The sequence below is a fragment of the Salminus brasiliensis genome, chromosome 4, assembly GCF_030463535.1.
Source record: "Salminus brasiliensis chromosome 4, fSalBra1.hap2, whole genome shotgun sequence".
Classification (NCBI taxonomy): Eukaryota; Metazoa; Chordata; class Actinopteri; order Characiformes; family Bryconidae; genus Salminus; species Salminus brasiliensis.
Window position 1 is genome coordinate 48,752,226 of NC_132881.1, and position 19,005 is coordinate 48,771,230.

A 19,005-nucleotide genomic window follows, 5' to 3' on the forward strand; every position below is an offset into this window, starting at 1 on the left:
TCCACGCTGTGCTGGCTGGACTGGGGGGCGTCCAGGAGAACCCTGGAGGAACCGAGCTCTGTTCTTCAGACTAGCTCACCCACAAGATCTCACTACTTTCTTTCTTCAGAATGAGAAGCTGTGTCTATTGATTAATCATTTTAAATAATTTTAAATAAGCGCTTTAGGGACTTCAGATCTAGCCCCTACTCCAAACACTGGGCTGTGGAGCTGTGTTCTGCAGGAGGAGCGAGCAGGTGTCTACAAACTTTTGGACACACGTTTCTGTACTGTCCTCCCTCACACCTTTCAGCTGTTGTTTACATGTTATTAATGCAAATGAAGGTTAATAGCACAGCTGTGTGATTATTATTATTATTATTAGGAGCTTTAGCCTGATGAGCTAAGCTGCCTCACTCACCTGGATACGGAGGAAAACAGAGGAATAACAGAACCGCGCGGCGGGCTTAAGGGAGGCAGGTATCCGCCATGCCTGTGCGACACTGGGATTAAACCCGGGGCTCTTCTCTGAGCTTTATAAGCCTGTTTTCAGGAGATTTCTCCTCTTTCTTTCTGCTTCGTCTCTGTTTGTTTGTGTCCGTTTCAAACCGACGCGCCGTTTTCCGCCTCTGCCGCTCCAGTGCGCGACATTTCACTGCAGGGCTCACCGAAATGCGGCAGTTCGTTCCGGGGATTGTGGGATATGTAGTTTATGCGCCATGTTTACGAATTTGTACGTTCGCAACCGCTAAAATTAAAACATCCCATTCAACCATGAGTTATTTGCTGTGTTATTTACTGGGTTATTGCTATTTATTTGTTATTTACCGAGTATTTGTAAAGAAATCATACTGTTTTATCAAGTTGCAACAACCTTTTTGTTACATTTCTCAATATCAAATTTCCCTTCAATTTAATTAGGCTTTTATTATTATCTCTTGTTTTATACTATAGTTCGTTTCAGTATTTTACATAGTTGTATTTAATATTTTTATTTTACTCATTTTAAACTTGTGTTGCTTATTTTATATATAGTATATATTATTTTATATATATAAATTACATTTTATAGTAATATATAACTGAGTAACTTTGAGTTTTGAGTTATATATAAATATATAAAACTTAAATATACAACTGTATATAATTTAAGTATAAAGAATATATTGCTGCTGTCCAATGAAAACCATGTATCTTCATTTTTGTCCGTTTTAATTTTTCTACATGGTTTGAACCAAGTAGCTGGATGACTGGACCAATAGAAATGCTCTAAATTATTTTAAGCAAACTGTTGTTATACATTTTACATGTTAAACAAGTTACAATTTTGGTATATATACGAATTTAAATATAACATATATACATATATATATATATATATATATATATATATATATATAGAGAGAGAGAGAGAGAGAGAAAAATATTTATTTATTTATTTATTATTATTATATTCATCCATTTTCATTGCTTTTTCGGCCAGGAATCAGAGTCCACCTTGAATCACTGGGCTCTGATAATTCCTAATAATGTAATAAATATTCTAATAAAATAAATCCTAATAAAATAATATGTATCTATTTGGTTGCATCACACATGATTCTTTTTTTCACAGCCAGTAGAAACTAAGCATAGCATAAGTAAACAACAACAACAACAACAAAGAAAACAACAACAATATCTGTCATTAGATAAACATCTTCCCCTGCTGATTTTACAAGGTTACACACTGGACAGGGCTGCTCGAGGCCCCCGAAAACAAGCCGAACAGACAGAAAGGTCTGGACGAAAGCAGGCGCTGGTCATCTGCTCGGTCCTGTCCGTCTCTGAACAGCTCAACTGACCAGATTAGGCCTCTCGTCTCATTACAGCGCTCATCTGAGCTGTGATTTCAGAGGCAGCAGACTGGCGGCTAATTCACAACATCTGCCCTGTTAGCGGTGCAGACGCATGGCAGTTATGAATCAGCTTTTTCTTCCCTCTCGCTCAACAAAGCCCTTTGTTTACAGCCGCCGGTCACCAGTCATCCGTCCCGAATGTGATTCTACATGCGCTCGCTCGGCCTGCTATCGGCCTCCTTTCAAAGGCCTCCTCCAAATGCTCCGGCCAAATGTTACAACTGCACCGTGCCCCGCTAATTACCCCACCACCCCCTCCAAAAGCCCTGAGTTAACTCCTTTAATCCCACCGGTCACAACTGGGAGTGAAGTTTAGTCTGATCTAAAGGAGCTGTGCTCGTGTTTCTGTTACTGAAAGAAAAACGATAAATTAAATTACAGCTGTTTTGATTCGCTAGCAACACGTTAGCGGTGGAGGTGTACAGCGAGCAACAAGGGCCAAATTTAGTACATATAATCATATAAGTAAGGGTCTATTATTAATATTCTAATTAGACAGTTACTGTACTGTGAACTACACTGATCAGCCATAACATTAAAACCAGGTGAAGTGAATAATGATCTGTCTGCCAAGTGATGGATATGTTAGGCAGCAGGTGATCGGTCAGTTCCTGAAGGTGATAAAGCAGGGGAAAGGAACAAGCGCACCCAAACCTGCCATAACATTAATACTACCTGCCTAATATCAGCCTGAAGAGCTCTGACCTGTCAAGGCATTGACTCCACAAGATCTCTAAAGGTCTCCAGATATCACAGGACATGTCTGCACAGCAGATCCTTTAAGTCTTGTAAGTTGTAAGGTGGGTGTTGTAGGTTCTGACCACTGCATACCAGGAACACCTTACAAGACCTACCTGATGTTTTGAAGAGGTCAAGATAGCCAAATCTGATTGATTATGGAGGCCTGTGATGTGAACGTAGCCTCTTGACAGACTGTGATGTTCTAGACAATGACTGGGTCAGAACATCTCCAGAACATCAGGCAGGTCTTGTGGGGTGGTTCTGGTATGCGGAGATCAGTACCTACCAAAAGTGCTCCAAGTGCTCCAAGGGTCATGGGCTCCCAATGGGCTCTCACTGGTGCTCCTGGAGGTCCCATCTCACAACTTACAGGGCTGCTAACATCTGAAGGTGTTCAGATACCACAGGATGCCTTCAGAGGTCTTGTGGAGTCCATACCTCCTACCTGTTTTGGCGGCACATAGGTGACCTACTTATTAACCCATATGTTCGTAGCTCCCTCTAGCACTAGCAATGCTCCAGACACCACCTCTACTATTGCCAATGTGGCATTACCCTAAGCCCCAGGTCTGCAGCTCCACCGCATCATCCAACCAACCAACATCACTCCACCCACCCGGAGAGAGCACAGCCAATTGTGCTGTCTCTGACTCCGGCCGCTGATGGCAAAATGCCATTGGCTTGGGATATGAATTGACAGGTGGTTTTAATGTTATGGCTCAATTGTTTTCTTTCATCTTCTCAACTTGACTTTGTCTAAAGTGTTTGAACATGCAAGAACAAAATATGCTAATCGTTAAAGTCTGTGACATTTCTCTGATCAGTAAGAAGCTTTGATTATTTATTCACTTTATTGTTGAGAAACTGCAATTGATGCCCCGTCGAGTCTGTAGTTCGCCAGTGGTCACAGTGGTCAAAGGGAATAAAACATTTGGTAACACTTTACTGTTGGGCATCATTCATAAAGCTACATGGCACCTATATAAACATTTAGAAAGGTTTATTCCAACAAGTTTCCGAAGTGAAATGACATCAAAGCTGACAACAGCAACATTTATGAGAATACAGTAAGCCTTCGTAAATGTTTACGCAGTCCTGTGTGCCAGTGCTCATGAAGGGCTTGTGTAGCTGTGATGCATCTTCACGGATGGTGACCCAGAGTTTTAGATTTTCCCTAAACTTTCCAGAACATTTTCTCAAAATGAGACTTTCCAAGGAATAAAGTGGGCTAGCCCCCCAGCATTGAGAAGCTGTGGAGCAGTGGAAGAACTGTGTTCTCTGGAATGATGAATGGTGGTGGAGCTCCATCCAGTACTTTTGGAATGAGTTGGGGAGTTTGGGATGATGAGGTGGTGGAGTGATCATCATCCAATGTCCTGGGCTCTTGGCACTGAATGCAATCAAATCCTCACAGCAATGTTCCTCCTCTAAAATCTAGTAGAAACTCTTCTTCTCTGGACAGTAGAGACAGTTACTCCAACAGAAGCAGGATCAGCTCTTTAATACCCTTGCATTTCAGAAGAAACAGTGAATGAGCAGGTGTCCCAATACTTTTGTCCAAATGGTGTAAATGCCCTTCGCTGCTGTACCGGGTGGTGTGCACCGTGCAGTTGCTGCAATATTGTTAATCGGTCAGCAGTGTGTTCTCCTCAAAGTTGAAGCGAGGTGAGGCCTGCGCCGCTGCTGGTGTAAAGCGTGGATGGAGAAGAGTTGGCTGTAGACGGTGGGAGCAGCGTTTCGGAGGTTTGCTCTCTGTCCCACTTTAATGAATAACGCAGCTGTTGAGATTAAAGCACTGAGATTAACATGCAAATACAAAAGCAGCATTGTTGTAACGGAAGGTTTTAAACAGGACTTCTCTGCTTTGGAACACGTAAATTACTTTCCAGAGAAGCAGGAACCGAAGTCACTGTTTAATTACTTTAATTGGTCCTTGACTCACTCTTAATCGCTCATGTTTTCTGAACAGAATGTTAGTTTTTAAAAACGCACTGATGATAAAAGACTGTGGAGGCTGTTTTCCTGCAGGCGGAGGAAAGAAACGACTTCCTTCTTCCCTGTTTTTAACAGCGAGACGTATAAAAACAGCAAAGCAGTCAGTTCCATAAGTATTCGGACAGCAGCACTTATGGTACCCCACTTAATAGATCTGAAACGAGGTAATCAAGACTTGATGGGGTTTAACTGCAGTGCTGTATAATAAACTACTTAAGATTTACAGCCATTTTTGCACAGTCGCAGACTGGGATTTTTGCCACTGCTGGTAGACCTGTATGACCGTAAGCTTCCATACGCCTGCAGATTCAGCTCCATCCTTCACACTGTAGAGTGTAATGCAGTCACTCTGCTTTGCGACTCATTTCCCACACATTTATCCATCCCTTTTTCTTAATCTATCAATCCCGTCACACACCCCACAGGTATTTACAGCCACATCATCCTTGTGCAGCGCCATCTGCAGGAGCTTGAAGTTACTACGACCTTAAAGGTGACTTGTTTCTGTCTGGGAAGCTTAGAGTCTTAAATTTTGGTTAATTTTCTCAACATTTTGACTTATTTATCATAATAATTACTTATTTAAAATAACAACATCTGGTATTTTATAATAATGACTTTTTAAACTCGTCAAACACTGTCTTGGAATCTCCAATCAGATTCCAAGCTCTGGATGTAGCCAAGCTGCTGCCAGAGTGGATCTGATACAGCAGATATGATGATAGTTTATATGTAATATTTCATGACATCATCACCTACGGTCGCTGTGTGTGTATGTGTAAGGATTTTAAAGCTCTTTTCATGTGTTTCATGTTTGCTGCTTTAATGACGGGTTCTATCAGATCAGAGCAGACAGTGAGAGCATAAATCACTCCATCCTACTGTCTGCTTTAATCTCCACTGATGCATTTCCTGCATTAGAAGATTCATGTGCGAGTCTCGACTTCGTCCTGGCACTCGCGCCTTTTGACTGTATTCTATTCTTTCATTGCTGCCGTTCAGACGGCTGCTGGTATTAATCTTGTTTGAGGTTGGAGCTGGAGAGCAGGTGGGCTTCGCTTCAGGCTTGTGTGTATGATCTGCTGAGGTGACACTGGAGATGTGTGATTAAGAACCCGAGTTAGGGAAGCTGGGGTCTGGCCAGAGAGCACCATCTCTTCTTTATATTCCTTCCAAATAGGGCATCTAAAGCAGGGTGTGAATTATGGGGGTCTGACTACTCTAAGTGAGAGCTCACTTTAACAGCTGGGGGGTGGAGTGGGGGTGGGGGGTTACAATGAAGAACTAGATAGAACAGGGTTGTTGGAAATCATTTTCTGGAATAGATAATACATATTAATATATAATATAATTTAGCCCCACCCATTTAGCCTACAGCAATTTAGCTCCACCCATTCAGCCTACAGCAGTTTAGCTCCACCCATTCAGCATACAGCAGTTTAGCTCCACCCATTTAGCCTATAGCAGTTTAGCCCCACCTTTTCACCCTACAGCAGTTTAGCCCCACCCATTTAGCCTACAGCAGTTTAGCCCCACCTTTTCACCCTACAGCAGTTTAGCCACACCTTTTCACCCAACAGCAGTTTAGCCACACCCATCCAGCCTACAGCAGTTTAGCCCATCCTATCCAGCCTACAGCAGTTTAGCCCCACCCATTTAGTCTAAAGCAGAGTAGCCCTACTCATTCAGCCTATAGCACTTTAGCCCGACCCATTTAGGGTACAGCAGTTTAGCCCCACCCATTCAGCCTACAGCAGTTTAGCCCCATCCATTTATAACAGCCCCACCCATTTACAGCAGTTTAGCCCCACCTAGTCAGCCTACAGCAGTTTAGCACCATCCATTTAGCCTACAGCAGTTTAGCTCCACCCATTAGCCTACAGCAGTTTAGCCCCATCCATTTAGCCTACAGCAGTTTTGCCCCAGCTATTCAGCCTACAGCAATTTAACCCCACCCATTCAGTCTACAGCAGTTTAGCCCCACCCATTCAGCCTACAGCAGTTTTGCCCCAGCTATTCAGCCTACAGCAATTTAACCCCACCCATTTAGTCTACAGCAGTTTAGCCCCACCCATTTACCCTACAGCAGTTTAGCCCCACCCATTTACCCTACAGCAGTTTAGCCCCACCCGTTCAGCCTACAGCAGTTTAGCACCACCCATTCACCCTACAGCAGTTTAGCCCCACCCATTCAGCCTACAGCAGTTTAGCACCATCCATTCAGCCTACAGCAGTTTAGCTCCACCCATTAGCCTACAGCAGTTTAGCCCCATCCATTCAGCCTACAGCAGTTTAGCCCCTCCCATTCAGCCTACAGCAGTTTAGCTCCACCCATTCACCCTACAGCAGTTTAGCCCCACCCATTCAGCCTACAGCAGTTTAGCACCATCCATTCAGCCTACAGCAGTTTAGCTCCACCCATTAGCCTACAGCAGTTTAGCCCCTCCCATTCAGCCTACAGCAGTTTAGCTACAGTTCATCTCCATAACCTGCTTTCGGGAAAGAACAGAGTTATCAGAGCAGTCACAGTAATCGTGTGTGTGTGTGTGTGTGTGTGGATTTGTGTGTGTGTGTGTGTGTGTGTGTGTGTGTAGGTGTGTGAGCTGCTCTTCCGGGGCCTTCATTCTCATTCAGCAGCGTCGCTTAAAGCCGAGCTTTACTCTGATCCTGGCTGTCACTGCCACTTGTAGGACAGGTGTTCTTCAAAGCGGCCTGCTTGTACCTGGTTAGGGCTCGCTAAAGCTCCGTCAGAGGAATCAAAGCAGTGGAGTGAAGCGACACACTCTGGTCCTCCTACCTGAGAGTTCGGGTGGAGACTCCCTGGATCCTCACCGGAGCGCCATTCCCGAGCTCTGCCTACCCAGCGCCGCCGAGGGCCTGTCGCGCCCCTGCATTTGCATGCTGATGATTGGGGGCTGAGCTGCGACACAGGGAAGGCGGGACAGGAATCTGCACCGAGCGTCGCTGAATCCACACAGGACGCATCATCACATCATTGCTATGCAGATTAGGCCACAAATCTGGGACAACTGCAAGACATTCAACAGGCTGCTCCAGCTAGGAAACACTCAAGGCTTGTTAAAGATGTCACAGAGCAGTAAGCATGGGAGTATGTTGGGAAATGAAAGATGAAAAATGCTCAGATGTTGTTTAACAGCCTATTTACCACCCTGTTATTTTATCTCAGAATAGAATCGCCTGAGTTTCCTGATATGGAGGGTTGGCTGCCGCCATTGGCTGAACAGAACTGTCTATGGCATTTCAACAATGGGGAGGTTGAGACCAAAATATCTGTTTCCCAGTTTGCTGTAGCATTTCCTGTGACCCTGCCTGGTAAAGGCCTCAAGCCTCGCCCTCAGAGCCTCAAGATGTTGACCTCATATTTTCTAGTGTTTAGATGTGAAAGGCCCAGGACCTCATCCACATGGCTTGTGACCAGCACTGCATTAGCGATGCTGGTAGCGATGCTAATGCTGAGATTGTGATATTACCGCCATGGTATCGATGCTTGGCGAGGCTGGCTAATGCTGCAGAAGCAATACTGAGTTGACATGCTATCGCTATGGACTTTGACACACACATTAATGCAACGGTATGTCTTTACACCACTTCCCATTGCTATGATATTTCAAGCAAGATATTTCTTAGCTTAAGGTTTATAGGGGCCATGTAGCATCACATAGCATTGCATAGCATAGCGTAGCATAGGATAGCTTTGTCTTACCGGATACCTGATGCTGCTGTCCTCCGGCTTGCATGAGTCTTTCTGGTAAGATAATAAGCCAGTCTTTCCCTTCTGATGTGTGTGTAGCTCCACTTTGGTTCAGGTGTGGTGGTCCAGGTTGTTTCTGAGGGTGTGGATTTGAGCTCCCCTTCTGTGGACACTGGCACAGGTAAGGCCGTAGTCTTGAGGCCTGGTTTCCAGAGCAAGCCTTATTCCCATAGCTGGCAAAGTCTGGAGGTGATCAGCTGCTCTCCAGTGTTACCATATTTTTCACTGGACTGATACTTTACGCATCGTACTGTATCTCTCTAAGTGTCAGACGTGCCCCAGATCTCAGTAATGTAAACAGCGGGCAGATTAAACACATGACCGTGACTATCCTGCTAAACCTGTGACAGTCGCCTCTCTGTAAGACCGTCCTTAACCCCTAGTTTAGTCTCTGGTTTGCCTAAAGCGCTTCACACAGCATCGTGCATATGTAGATGGTTGATAGGACTGAATGACAGAGGGCCATTGATATTGTCCTGTGACCCCGGTGTAAACCCGGACCCTTAACTCCCTGCTCTTCATCATCAGCAAACCTGCTGTCACGCACCCCCACCCCTCCACAAGCAACCAACACCCAGCTTCCACAGAGACCTCAGAGTCTTAGTGTTAATACAAGTACATGCTGGATATTAATGTTATTAGAACTTCATACTGGATATTAATGCTATTAGAGCTTCATACTGGATATTAATGTTATTAGAGCTTCATACTGAATATTAATGCTATTAGAGCTTCATACTGGATATTAATGCTATTAGAGCTTCATACTGGATATTCATGTTATTAGAGCTTCATACTGGATATTAATGCTATTAGAGCTTCATACTGGATATTAATGCTATTAGAACTTCATACTGGATATTCATGTTATTAGAGCTTCATACTGGATATTAATGCTATTAGAGCTTCATACTGGATATTAATGCTATTAGAGCTTCATACTGGATATTAATGCTATTAGAACTTCATACTGGATATTAATGCTATTAGAGTTTCATACTGGATATTAATGTTATTAGAGCTTCATACCGGATATTAATGCTATTAGAGCTTCATACTGGATATTAATGCTATTAGAACTTCATACTGGATATTAATGTTATTAGAGCTTCATACTGGATATTAATGCTATTAGAGCTTCATACTGGATATTAATGCTATTAGAGCTTCATACTGGATATTAATGCTATTAGAACTTCATACTGGATATTAATGTTATTAGAGCTTCAAACTGGATATTAATGTTATTAGAGCTTCATACTGGGTATTTTTATTATATATATATATATATATATATATATATATATATATATATATATATATATATATATATATATATATATATATATAGGTATAAATAGTGATTTCACTCTTGTGATCAGTGATGCATCTTTTTGTTTCACAGTTGGAGACTGTAGCTCATCTGCCCCCTTCTACTTTATTCATCATTGGTCAATTTCTGACCACAGGGCTGCTGTTGGCATCACGCGCCCCTCTGTCCACAAGCCCCTCCCACACCGGGTGTCCCGAGACAATCAGCAGTCCCCCCTGATACATACACACACTGCACTGCACTTCACCTCCATCTGATGACCTTCAGTGCGCCCTTAGAGGGCAGTAGGGGGGATAATGAGGGGATTGATGAGAGCAGGCCGGTTTGCTGGGGGCCAGAGGCGGGTGGGGGGTTGAGGGGGTCTGAGGGTCCATGTGCCCGATATAAGTGTGGGAAAGAGGAGTGGAGCGATTACCCTGCAGGCGTTCACTCTACACACACACACACACAGACCGGAGGACTGCAGGTTTTCCCCAGGAGGATGAAGCTGCTCTAACACAGGCCGCCTCTGGCAAACACACGTATCCCCTCACTCCCCTAAAGACCCTCTGCTGTATAAAACAACGGTAATACTGAACTACTCTACTCTATAACTATTATCTATCAATATACAATACTATACTATATATAACAGACTAGACTAGAGAGACAAAAAGTATTGGGACACCTGCTCATTCATTGCTTCTTCTGAAATCAAGGGTATTAAAGAGCTGATCCTGCTACTGTTGGAGTAACTGTCTCTACTGTCCAGAGAAGAAGACTTTCTGCTAGATTTTGGAAAAGGAACATTGCTGTGAGAATTTGATTGCATTCAGCAACAAGAGTGTTAGTAAGGTCATGACGTTGAATGATGATGATCACCACCCCACCTCATCATCCTCAACTCATCCCATTCAAAAGTACTGGATGGAGCTCCACCACCATCATTCCAGAGAACAATTCTTCCACTGCTCCACAGCTCCTCAATGCTGGGGGGCTTTATACCCCTCTAGCCTTCGCCTGGCATTATTAGGCAGCATGGAGCCAATAGGGTCATCTAGTTTATCTGCTCCAGAGAGTCCTATTCTATTTCTTTTTAACTCACACATACACTCACATACAGATAAATATGTACATATGTATATATATATATATATATATAAATATATACACACACACAGACACGCACTATTTCACCTCTGTATATATATTTGTATATTTGTATTCTGTATTTTTTTTTGCTTATATTTCTATATTTTCATATTTTTATATTTTATTTTTTAACTTAAATGTAACTCATTCCATTTTTTTTTCTTTTGCACTTTTGCACTTTACTTCATTAAGTTAAGGTTTAGTTAAGTTTAAATGTAGATTTTTATTGTATAGCTTGATGTGGGCAGACTGTCATAAAAGCATTTCACTGCAAGTTATACTGTGTATGACTGTATGTGACAAATAAAATTTGATTTGATTTTTATTGGCAGTACTTCTCTACAGGGACTAGACAAGCTGTGTGTGTGCATGTGTACATCTGTGTCAGCAATGGGTGCAGCTTTAAGTAGCTGGATGCATTCATTAGAAGGGGTGTCCACAAACATTGTGGACATGTGGTGTAGGCCGATAGATAGATAGATAAACAGACAGACAGACAGATGTTCAGGGGGACGTTCTGCTGATTCTTCATTTTAAGGCAGTGGCAGCACAAAGCCGGCCTGATCTGAACTGAGGTTACCTCACCGGTCAGGTATTGAGCACTTGAACACAGAGAAAGGTCAAAGGTCACTAGTTGTCCATCTTTACGTGCCTGTGTGAGCTGCACCTTTCCCCACCCCACCCCCAAGTCTGTGACATCATCACCCTGACCTTTCCTTTTATGCCCATAAAGGAAATATCTGCCTCGCTTATTGAGCGACCACACACACACACACACACACACACACACACACACACTCAGTGTTCACAGCTATGACATCTAAGGGTCGTCCCAGAAGAGTCGGCGCTCAGGAAGGTTCAATAGCTCATCATCAACTGCCCTTTGAGTAATTAGACAGCAGTAAAAAAGGTCCTGTCACTGTCCGACACCAACCAATACACACTCGGGCCGTCCACACACAGGTGGCCTCCAGCAGCCCGGCTGTAAAACAAACGGCCCAGCTTTAATGTCATGTTTTTCTTGAGCAAATAAAGCGGCCGAACCGCCGGCTTCATAACTCTCTCCGCACCGGCCGCTTGATGAATAGCTTTAATTGACCAAATTGTTCCCACATTATGCCGTGCAATCAAAGAACACGGAGCGTACGCGAGTATGCAAATGGAAGTAGCCCGCTGGAGCAGAGCCAGAGCAGAATTTATGAGATAAAACGGATCAATGGTTTAACATTCATTTCATAAACAGGGTTCAGGTTGTATTAAGCAATTACGCAATCTTTAAACAATAACAGATTGCTGCGTTACACGACAACTGACTGCATCCTCTCACTCTCTCCCCTCTACACACAGAGCGAGAGACACACACACACAGAGAAAAAGTGTTAACCCCCCGCCCCCCGTCTAAACTCCTACACTTAAACCAAAATCAGACAGACAGACAGATACACAAACAGACTAACAGACAGATACACAAACAGACTAACAGATAGATAGACAGATAGCTCTCCCTGTGAGTTGATGATGATGAAACTACCTCCACCATGTTTGGAGGCTGTACTTTAGCCTGGCTAGCTCTCACTGTGAGCTGTTGATGATGAAACTACCTTCACCATGTTTGGAGGCTGTACTTTAGCCTGGCTAGCTCTCCCTGTGAGTTGATGATGATGAAACTACCTCCACCATGTTTGGAGGCTGTACTTTAGCCTGGCTAGCTCTCACTGTGAGCTGTTGATGATGAAACTACCTCCACCATGTTTGGAGGCTGTACTTTAGCCTGGCTAGCTCTCACTGTGAGCTGTTGATGATGAAACTACCTCCACCATGTTTGGAGGCTGTACTTTAGCCTGGCTAGCTCTCACTGTGAGCTGTTGATGATGAAACTACCCCCACCATGTTTGGAGGCTGTACTTTAGCCTGGCTAGCTCCCACTGTGGGCTGTTGATGAAGAACCTACCTCCACCATGTTTGGAGGCGGTACTTTAGCCTGGCTAGCTCTCCCTGTGAGTTGATGATGATGAAACTACCTCCACCATGTTTGGAGGCTGTACTTTAGCCTGGCTAGCTCTCACTGTGAGCTGTTGATGATGAAACTACCTCCACCATGTTTGGAGGCGGTACTTTAGCCTGGCTAGCTCTCCCTGTGAGTTGATGATGATGAAACTACCTCCACCATGTTTGGAGGCTGTACTTTAGCCTGGCTAGCTCTCACTGTGAGCTGTTGATGATGAAACTACCTCCACCATGTTTGGAGGCTGTACTTTAGCCTGGCTAGCTCTCACTGTGAGCTGTTGATGATGAAACTACCTCCACCATGTTTGGAGGCTGTACTTTAGCCTGGCTAGCTCCCACTGTGGGCTGTTGATGAAGAACCTACCTCCACCATGTTTGGAGGCTGTACTTTAGCCTGGCTAGCTCTCACTGTGAGCTGTTGATGATGAAACTACCTCCACCATGTTTGGAGGCTGTACTTTAGCCTGGCTAGCTCTCACTGTGAGCTGTTGATGATGAAACTACCTCCACCATGTTTGGAGGCTGTACTTTAGCCTGGCTAGCTCTCACTGTGAACTGTTGATGATGAAACTACCTCCACCATGTTTGGAGGCTGTACTTTAGCTTGGCTAGCTCCCACTGTGAGCTGTTGATGATGAAACTACCTCCACCATGTTTGGAGGCTGTACTTTAGCCTGGCTAGCTCTCACTGTGAGCTGTTGATGATGAAACTACCTCCACCATGTTTGGAGGCTGTACTTTAGCCTGGCTAGCTCCCACTGTGAGCTGTTGATGATGAAACTACCTCCACCATGTTTGGAGGCTGTACTGTAGCCTGGCTAGCTGTGAGATTAAGCTGATCTGCTTACGCTTCCAAGAGGAATATTTAAATTATTTACGAGAGACCAGAAACAGGCTGTACTGGATACTCTATTGAACTGTGTAGAATTTCCAGGTTAATTTAAGTCTATTATGTATTTGTAAGGTTTCGCCGTATTTCTGAATGGCTGTAAAGGGAATAACGACGCCAACACTGGTGGTATCCTTCAGTGCTGAATGTTAAGGTTCAGGATGACCTAATGAAGCCTCTACATTAACTCTATCTGACTTAATGAACCCAAGTCCACGTCCCCGCACTAACGCGTCCACTCTGCAGCATCATTAAAAGGATTATTTTCAGCATTTTGTCGAGCTTGTACAGTAATATCTGCTGTAATTAGCGCTTTAGGCCCCGGTCCGGCTGGGCCATGTGTGTGTGTGTTTATTCTCCACGGCCTTGGCCACCAGATGAATATGCATATCCTGGGAGTGAGCGGCTTGTTACCCTGGCGATGAATTCCACACAAGTTTAATCCCTGATCTATTATTTACCTCTTGACCAAACACACACGAGTGGAGCGTGTAGATGCTCGGCCTGATCAAAAAAAAAAAAAGCGAAAGAACGTCTGTGTCCGGAGACGGGTCGTACGCTCCCCCCTCCAATCAGCACTCCTGAGACACTTCACTCAGAGCTCAAGCTGAAAGAGGAGAAAATATAGAACCAAGAGCTGAATCAAAGATTCATGAGTGTTTGATTCAGACTGACGCAGATGACCAACCAAAAACACGACTCACAGCTCAACGTATAGAGTTCATCATTAACATCCATGAGTCCACTAACGGCTATAAGGCACCTGTCAGCTGGTCAGTTCTATCAGCAGTTCAGTCCTACATGTATTCTATCAGTGATTAGATTAGAAATTGATTCTGTTCAATGACTCAGTTAGAAATGTGTTTGATGATTCAGTCAGAAACATGAAGGATTCAATTATTAATCCATTAATTTAATGATTCAAGGAAAAATGTAATGTAATGAATCAATAACAAATCCATCATGTTCAATGATTCAATTCAAAATTCTACTAAATGATTCAGTCTGATCTCAGTTCGATTCAGAATACAATGCTGTTATATGATTTAATTAGATACCAGCTGTATTTGGTGATTAAATTGACAAAAAAAGACAATTTAAAAAAGTGAGTCAGTTCAGTGATTCAGTGAGAAATCTATTCCACGATTCAGTTACAAAACAATTCAGTTATCAATTACAAATATATTTAATGATTCAAGTAGATATCAGTTTAATTCAGTGATCCAATTGGAAACCTATCTAAATGTTACACTAGAAATCAACTGAATGTATTGATTCAGTTAGAAATCTATATGTAGTGATTCATTTAGCGATGGATTAGTGATTCAATTGTCATCAGTTTTATTTGGTGATTCAATTACAAATCTATATAATGATTCAGTTAGAATTAAGTTCAATTTAGTGATTCATTTAGCAATATATTTGAATGATTCAGTTAGGAACCAATTTTATTTAGTGATTCAATTAGAATTCAGTTCTGTTTAGTGATTCAATTGGACATCTATTTAATGATTCAGTTTGAATGCAGTTCTATTCAGTGATTCATTTAGAAACACCTTTAATGATTCAGTTAGCAATAAGTTTAATTTGATGATTCAGTTAGAAATCTATGTAATGATTCAGCTGGAGTTCAGTTCAATGCAGTGATTATTTATAAATGAATGTAATGATTCAAATAGAATTTATTTCTATTTAATGATTCAAATAGAATTCTGTGTTATTTAGTGATTCAATCAGAACTGAAAGTAGATACAGTGTAATCCCTGTTTATGGTTTATTATAACTGATCTGATATTTTTTATAAAAGGTCTATTTAATTATTTCTAACATATTTCTATTGATTATTACATTAACACCTTCAAGAGATCAGTGTGTGTGTGTGTGTGTGTGTGTGTGTGTAGCTCCACTAAATCAATAATGAACATAAACACTTTTAGTACTTATTACTTACAATAATAATAATAATAATAATAATAATAATAATAATAATTGTGATATAATGTAGATGTCTCGCGCTACATTCATTAATAAAATAATTAAAATTCCTTCACACAGTTTAGGGCGAGTTGTCGAGCTGGCACGCGCTGCCAGATGTGACACACACACACACACACACACACACACACACACACACTGAGTTTGTACCTGGTCTCTGGTCGGGCAGCAGGGAGAGTGAGAGATCCGTCTGTGTCTCTCTCTCTCTCTCTCTCTCTCTCTCTCTCTCTCTCTCTCTCTCTCTCTCCGCCTCCTGCAGTCTGGGACAGCGCGAGATCAGCAGCTCGAGCGCGCGGGGATCAGCTACAGCGCGCGGACCCCGAGGAAGAGGAGGAGGAAGAGGAGAAAGAAGTGGAGGAGGAAGCGCGAGACTCGCTTCGGACTCTTTTCTGATCGCGCGCTGAAAGAGGCAGAGCGAGGGAGACCAGCGCTCTTCAGCGGGAGAGAGAGAAACGCACACGCGCGCAGACACACACACACACACACACACACACACACACACACACACACACACTTCGGAGAAGCGAGCGTGAACAGCGCGAGGAGGAGCGCGCGTCCTGCAGCATGCAGATATGGTGAGTGAGTTTAATACACACACGCGCGCGCGCACACACACATACACACGCGCGCGCTCACAGTACTGTAGTGAAGACATAATCAATCAGAGCTAAAGAGGGACAAGCACGAGCACTGAGTTATTATTATTATTAACATGATTAATATTATTGTTATTGTTATTTGCTGTTTGGGAACTTTAAGGATGTCTATACACAGGAGTTACACACGTTTACAGAGAAGCTAAACACACACACACATCATCACACACACACATCATCACACACACACACACACACAGAAAACAGTAAGACTGATAGTATTATTATTGATCATATTAATAATAATAAGAGTATTAATGCTGATGAACTGGGATGTGTTTAATACAGCCGCTTTAGTAAAGGAGTAGAGGCTTATATTTTACTGGTTGTGGAATTAGATGTGTGTGTGTGTGTGTGTGTGTGTGTGTGTGAGAGAGAGAGAGAGAAAGAGGGAGATATTGAGCACACTTATTAAACTCACTCTTATTAAACTCACTCTTATTAAACTCACTCTTATTAAAAACACTTATTAAACTCACTCTTATTAAACTCACTCTTATTAAACTCACTCTTATTAAAAACACTTATTAAACTCACTCTTAGTGAACACACTCTTGTTAAAAACACTTATTAAACTCACTCTTAGTGAACACACTCTTATTAAAAACACTTATTAAACTCACTCTTATTAAACTCACTCTTGTTAAACTCACTCTTAGTGAACACACTCTTGTTAAAAACACTTATTAAACTCACTCTTAGTGAACACACTCTTATTAAAAACACTTATTAAACTCACTCTTATTAAACTCACTCTTATTAAAAACACTTATTAAACTCACTCTTAGTGAACACACTCTTGTTAAAAACACTTATTAAACTCACTCTTAGTGAACACACTCTTATTAAAAACACTTATTAAACTCACTCTTATTAAACTCACTCTTGTTAAACTCACTCTTAGTGAACACACTCTTATTAAAAACACTTATTAAACTCACTCTTATTAAACTCACTCTTGTTAAACTCACTCTTAGTGAACACACTCTTATTAAAAACACTTATTAAACTCACTCTTATTAAACTCACTCTTAGTGAACACACTCTTATTAAAAACACTTATTAAACTCACTCTTATTAAACTCACTCTTGTTAAACTTACTCTTATTAAAAACACTTATTAAACTCACTCTTAGTGAACACACTCTTATTAAAAACACTTATTAAACTCACTCTTATTAAACTCACTCTGATTAAACTCACTCTTATTAAACACACTCTTATTAAACTCACTACACTTAAAACACTTATTAAACTCACTCTTATTAAACACACTCTTAGTGAACACTCTTATTAAAAACACTTATTAAACTCACTCTTATTAAACTCACTCTTATTGAACACACTCTAAGTGAACACACTCTTATTAAACACACTCTTATTAAACTCACTCTTATTAAACACATTCTAATTAAACACACTCTTATTAAACTCACTCTTATTGAAAACAGATTTGTTAAACACTTATTAAACACACTTTTATTGAGCACACTCTTAATAAACACACTCTTAGTGAACACACTGTTATTAAACACACTCTTATTGAACACACTCTTAGTGAACACACTTTTATAGAACACACTTTTGCTGAACACACTTTAATTAAACACACTCTTACTGAACACACTCTTAGTGAACACACTTTTATTGATCACTCTAATTAAACACACTCTTACTGAACACACTCTTATTAAACACACTTTTATTGAGCATACTCTTTTTCGTGAACTCAGTCTTACTGATTTCACTCTTATTAAACTTATTTTTATTGAATTTACTCTTATTGAACACAGTCATTAAACACACTCTTATGAAACACACTCTCATTGAGCACACTCTTCATGAACTCACTTTTATAGAATTCACTCTTATTAAACTCACTCTTAGTGAACAGACTCTTAAAACACTCTTATGGAACACTCCTACTGAACACACTCTTATTAAAACACTTTTAGTGAACACACCACTATTGAAAACACTCTTAGTGAAAACACTCTTATTAAAACACTCTTATTAAACACTCTTAGTGAACACACTCTTATTGAAAACACTCTTACTAAAACACTCTTAGTGAACACACCACTATTGAAAACACTCTTATTGAAAACACTCTTAGTGAACACACCACTATTGAAAACACTCTTAGTGAAAACACTCTTAGTGAACACACCACTATTGAAAACACTCTTATTAAAACACTCCTATTAAAACACTCTTAGTGAACACACCACTATTGAAAACACTCTTATTAAAACACTCCTATTAAAACACTCTTAGTGAACACACCACTATTGAAAACACTCTTATTGAAAACACTCTTAGTGAACACACTCTAAGTGAACATGCTTATTAAACACACTTTTATTGAACTCACTTAAATAATATGTTAATGTAGCGTAACTAAGGAAACAGTTTACTGTAACCATGGAAATTGATGTTGTGTAACCACTGAAATAACTGTACTATCAGCACCATGGAGACGAGTGTAGTGTAACCATGGAAATGGATGCAGAGTATCTATAAATGGATGAGGTGGACACATGGAAACGAGTGTAGTGTAATTACGGGTATAAGTGTAGTGTAACCATTGAAACGAGTGTAGCTCAACA

The 19,005-nt window shown here is 41.5% G+C and overlaps 1 protein-coding gene and 1 long non-coding RNA gene across 5 annotated transcripts in view; both read right to left on the reverse strand.

The window, feature by feature from the left end:
• The window catches only part of cntln (centlein, centrosomal protein), a 134,993-nt gene extending 134,392 nt beyond the window's left edge, over positions 1 to 601 (reverse strand). For all 4 annotated transcript variants that reach the window (XM_072678607.1, XM_072678605.1, XM_072678604.1 and 1 more), the window contains exon 1: positions 401 to 601. The gene's annotated coding sequence lies outside the window, so the exon portion shown is untranslated. The remainder of the gene's footprint in view (positions 1 to 400) is intronic.
• Positions 602 to 3,148: 2,547 nt separating this feature from the next.
• LOC140554283 (uncharacterized) lies at positions 3,149 to 8,856 on the reverse strand. Its single transcript, XR_011979603.1, has 3 exons — positions 8,338 to 8,856; positions 7,411 to 7,642; positions 3,149 to 4,396 (listed from the first exon to the last, which is right to left on the reverse strand). It is a non-coding gene; the product is annotated as an uncharacterized lncRNA (long non-coding RNA).
• Between the last annotated feature and the right edge of the window lie 10,149 nt (positions 8,857 to 19,005).